The sequence below is a fragment of the Dipodomys ordii genome, unplaced genomic scaffold (genome assembly GCF_000151885.1).
Source record: "Dipodomys ordii isolate 6190 unplaced genomic scaffold, Dord_2.0 Scaffold117, whole genome shotgun sequence".
NCBI lineage: Eukaryota > Metazoa > Chordata > Mammalia > Rodentia > Heteromyidae > Dipodomys > Dipodomys ordii.
Genome location: NW_012267333.1, coordinates 4925732 through 4931466, shown reverse-complemented (window position 1 = coordinate 4931466; position 5735 = coordinate 4925732). Strand labels below are relative to the sequence as shown.

General features: G+C 34.1%; 1 pseudogene; it reads left to right on the top strand.

Annotated features, from left to right (window-relative positions):
- Positions 1–1823: 1823 nt before the first annotated feature.
- On the top strand, positions 1824–2768 carry LOC105995355 (annotated as a pseudogene).
- The last annotated feature ends 2967 nt before the right edge of the window (positions 2769–5735 follow it).

The following is a 5735-nucleotide window of genomic DNA, read 5'->3' as shown; positions in this document are numbered from 1 at the left end:
CCCACACAATCCTCCCAACCCACTAAAGTTGTAAAGTTCGTTTTGGACAAGACAACTTGTACTTCTTTATTGTTGCAACGGGTCCACTTGTATCCTTATTTAAACAATCCAAGACTAAAATATTCTATCTTCTAAAAGAGCACTGCCTTCCAAAAGCTCAGTGGATATCTATGTGATATATGAGGATAACTTCTTCGCTCAAATCTGCAGATCGTTTGTCTCTGGAAATTGTAGGGAATGTACTTACCTTCTTAGGGAAATATGTTCCATACATATTTGCAGGGAAATTACTTTGATGATCACTCAATGCAAGATTCACAAGAAACTTTTCCTGATTTTTACTGTGTACATTCTGAGGTTCCCCCATTTACCTACTCATTTGGGGGAACAATCCTCAATGAAATATTTCACATTGCATCAAATGTGATCAGGTGATCTTCCTCCTAATTGTGGAGCTCTAAAGTGAAAATCTCATGCAGATTTAGCACTTGAACATTTGTCCATGGAAATGTGCCAGGTAACTTTCCTTAGAAATTGGTTGCAGAGGATGACAAAGTATTGCATAATATCCTATTCCATTAAATAAAGCCTCCTGGACATATCAGACAGAGACAAAAAGGACACATTGCTCTTAGAGTATCTCCATGGGATTCTTTAGAGATAGACCTTTCTGGGAAACTTTTTTCAGCAACCTGACGAAAATTCTTTGAGTTTGAATTGGTCTCACAAAAAATGAATTCCACTGAAGTATAATAATAACTACAGAAAGGAAAATAAAAGTTATATTACACAGATTTTTAGGAGCTTATAGGAATAGGATGTTTTAAAATGAGATTTGGCTTACAAATTTGGAAGAAGTTTTGTTCTGACCAACTTGTGTTCACAGTAAGTATTCTTTTTTATTTTTTTCGTTGTGGGGCCTGAACTCTGGGCCTGGGCACTGTCTCTCAGCTCTTCAGCTCACAGCTATTGTTCCACCACTTGAACCACACCACCACTTCCAGCTTTTTCAGTTTATGTGGTGCTCAGAATGGAACCTAGGGCATCATGCATTCAAGGCAAACACTCTACCACTGAGTCACCTTCCCAGCCCCACAGTAAGTATTCTTTTTCTTTTTCTTTTTTTTTTTTGGGGGGGGTCTGGTCGTGGTGCCTGAACTCTGGGCCTGGGCACTGCTCCTCAGCTCTTCAGCTCAAGGCTAGTGCTCTACCACTTGAGCCACAGCACCACTTCTGGCTTTTTTCTTTTTACTTATGTGGTGCTGAGGAATCGAACCCAGGGCCTCATGCATGGAAGGCAAGCACTCTACCACTGAGCCACCTTTCCAGCCCCATAGGAAGTATTCTTAAGAAGTTAAATTTACTTGAAGATAGACACTGGATGGGAAAAATTTGGAGAATAAAGTCGGGGGTAACATCCTCTAAGAAGCATTATACTTATATCCTGACTTATGAAATTGTAATCCTTTTGTACAGCCTCAAAATAACAATAATAATAGTATTAACAACCATAAAAATATTGAAGTGCAAAAAAGTGGTATATAAGCTGTAGCATATTGCTTAAATATTTTCATAAAATGTTTTAGCACATTATAGGATAAAATGGTGAAAGTTACTTTTAGTTATATAATACCTAAATGTAATTTTATTCCATTATTTGGAGTTCATCATTAATTTGAACTCATAATGCAAAGTTTATCATTAATTATAATGCAATCTAGGTACTGAAAAAATGCTGGATCTTTCATATAATGACAACTCATTCGAGAAACACTAGCGCTAAGGATCACACATCACTCCTCAACAGTGTCCATCAGCACACTATGAGAACCTGGAACAACACAGAGGTAACCGACTTCATCCTTATGGGGCTGACAGATTCTGCAGAGATGCAGCTGGCATTATCTCTGGGGTTTCTCCTGATTTACATGACTGTGTTGGGAAATGTAGGCATGATCATGTTAATTTGTCTGGATCTCCAGCTTCACACCCCTATGTAATTTTTTCTCATTCAACTTTCATTCATTGACATCAATTTCTCAAGTGTCATCACACCTAAAACTTTACTGAACTTACTGACTTCCACCAAGAGTATCACATTCCTGGGCTGTTTCATACAGATGTATTTTCTTGCCTTCTTTGCTAGTTCTGAAATTTGTCTCCTCTCTGCAATGGCCTATGATCGCTATGTGGCCATCTGCAATCCTCTACAGTATCCTGTTATAATGTCCTCCAGATGCTGCTGGGCCCTCATTGCTGGCACTTACATGATTGGCTTTGTGGATTGTTCTTTCACTGTGCTTTCTATAGTCAGATTGCCTTTCTGCAAATCCAATGTAATTCTACATTTTTTCTGTGATGTATTTCCAATTTTAGCTCTGTCATGCAATGATACATATGCCACTGAATTTGCAGTATACATTTGTGGTAGTTCTACCCTGCTACTGTCCCTTACCACAATGTCCTGGTCCTATGTGTCCATTCTCTCTACTATTCTGAAAATCAGTTCCACTTCAGGAAAGCAGAAAGCCTTCTCTACCTGTGCCTCCCATCTCCTTGGGGTCACCATTTTCTATGGTACCATCATTTTTACTTATTTAAAACCCAAGAAGTCCTACTCCCTGGGCAAGGATCAAGTGGCTTCTGTGTTTTACACGATTGTGATCCCCATGCTCAACCCACTCATTTATAGTCTTAGAAACAAGGAAGTGAAAAATGCTTTCTTTCGAGTTGTCCAGAAGAGAGCTGCATTCTGGCAAGTAAAGTAACTATGAATTGAAATGTGTAAATTCATCTCTTGCTACTTTGTTTAAGATTCCCTTAGTTTTTCTAAAAAAAAATAGAAACTCGTCAACATTTTCATAGTAAAATTCTATTTCATTTATCTAAAGATGATCTTACACACTCCGGGGAATATGCTACTAGAGATTCCTATAATATTTTCAAATTCATATAATATGTGATAACACTATTATTTACACACACACAACACACACACACACACACACATATATGTATATGCCTGTGTGCTCGTGTGTGTGTGTGTGTGTGTGTGTGTGTGTGTGTGTTTTAGGTCATATACCTGTATAGATGATCAAAATGACTAAAGTTTGTTACATACAGTAGTGAGAATTCTTAATGTAACCTCATTTTACCTTGGCACCATGGCTAAAACCTGTAATAGGTACTCAAGATGCTGAGATCAGAGGATTGCCACTTGAAGCCAGCTTTTGCAGACAAATCAGTGAGTTGTCTCTCCAAAGATATTTTCTTGAGTCAAAACTGCCAAGCAGGAGGAAGCATAATGCCATGATTTCAAGCCCCAGTATCAAAGAAATCTTAAGAAAATTATAATTAAACAAATGTGTTCTTAAGGGGAACATCTGTGTAATATAGTGATTTTAGATATAATTATTTTTCTTAATATTTATTGTTGTTATTCATGTGTTTTATAGTAGAGTTAGTGTATCATAAGTCAGGTAATGTGCATATTGCTTTATGTACAATATCAGCTCTTCCTTCCCCTCTTTCTCAGTCTCCTCCACTACAATCGCATAGTTCACTTTCAATGTAATGTCTACTACGTATCATGGTTGAATTTGGTCACCCTTTATTCCTCCATTGCTGCTCCCCTCTTGACATCCTCCAAAGACATTAAAAAATAACAAAGGAAAAAAAAGAAGCAACAAGAAGCATTACTGTCTTTCTCTCAATATGTGTAATTGTTAAAACCATGTCACAAAGTACTCTGTGCATACTTCAATTTTAACAAATTTTCTTATGAAGAAATATACATATTATATATATACACATTAATAGTTCCAGATGCCAAGCTTTGCATAATAAGTAATGAATTTTTAGCTGCAGAACAGTTAACAAATGCCTGAAATTTTAGTTATTTTTTTCATCTATATAAGATAAATTCATATTTTTGTTATCTGTGAACAGAAAAGATGTACAATGAGTATGGTTTCAGTAAACAGGCAAATATAACCCTCATTTTCTCAAATTCTGGGGTGAGATATTGTGAGTTTTCCATTTTGAAACCTTCTTGCATATCATCTCTCATGTGGGCTTTTGGTAAACATTTGTGGACCATGCATCCAGTGACGTATTGAGTGTGTTCATTGCATTAACCCATTTCCCTGGGATAATGAATGTTTGATTTGCCAGTGCATTGTTTTTAAATACAGATATAAAGCAAATATTTAATTCAAGAAACCTTAAGTATTTTAGCATCCAGTTTAGTTGAATACTAAAATTTCCCTTATTTTCATTTTTTCTCTGAAAATTTTTGAATTACATTTTTCATTTTTCTCTGATATGAAAAGTTATTTTTTAAAGTACACATTACCCAGATTGTTTAAATCGAACCATTATTATTTTATAAAGTAATTACAAAGCCATGGTTTAAAATATTTTAATAAAAATATATTTGATTTATTTTCCTAAATGGCTTCAGATTATTATTATAACAACACACTTGATACAAAACAAATCTCTTTATTCAAATTCCACACTGCCAAAAATAAAAGTAAATTAATAAATTTAAAGCCTCAACTTCTGTATTTCAGCAGTTAAGTTATAATTGGTACTTTTAAATTAAAAACTGAGGTGCTTCATTAAATCTTTCAATGTATGTTATATTCTGTTGCTTTCTTAATCAATTAAAAAATTGCCTTATCATATATCAATTTCATTTGTAAAAATTTTCACTCAATGTTTCTTTCCTCACTATGCTCAATAGACTGTATTTGCTGGCATTCCTATCTCTTTTTTGGAATTGAAAACAATATTGAGTAAGCATTTATCATTTACTGAAATTTGCGTTTGAGTTGTTAGTAATGAAATGCTTTACAAATAATTTTATATTTAAACATTGACAGATAACTTTAGAAAACATTCATGAAATTGGCTCATTTCTAGCAAGGTAGGATGAATAGTCAGAGATCAATAAATGCAATATAGCATATTTAATTAACCATCTTTACCATTTAGTTATCTCAATAATTGTGGAGATTGGCCAAATTCAAACTTCATTCATGATTTACTATTGAAAGAGATACGGAATCTCCAATCACATTTCGACTTCCTTATGCTACAAAACTCAACGGAATTCTTTGGACATCACCAACATCTATATGGTTGATGAATATTAATTTTATTATTAGGGAAACCTTACAAAAGGCGACCTTTCCTATAAAAGGTGTTGGATGACAATGGTCTCAGGAAAAAGGCAAATGTAATACTTCATTTGTAATACAGTTGGGCTGAGATTCTGAAAGTTTCCCTGTTAAAATCTTCTTGATGTAACAGACCTTATGTGAGCATTTGCTAAAAATTTGAGGACTATGTATCCAGTGACATATCAAGTCTGCTTCATTGCATGAACCTGTTCTCTCAATTTTGTAATATATATTAAAAATTAATATTGAAGTGTTTGATTTGCCATTTTTGTATTTGTAAATAGAGATATAAAACCAATATTTGATTAAAAATTTTAGGGTTTGTTCCATCCAATAAACTCCAGTTTAGTTGAATAGTAAAATTTACTTGATTTTCATATTTTTCCATCTTTTTTGGAATTGCTGTTTTCCTTTTTCTCTGAAGTTGAGGGTTATTTTTTAAAAGTATAATTCCTTTTCCTGTTTTTGTTCTTTTATAATTTATGACAATTACAATTTACACAGATTGTTCAAAGCTAACATTATAATTTAAAAAAGTCAATACAAAAC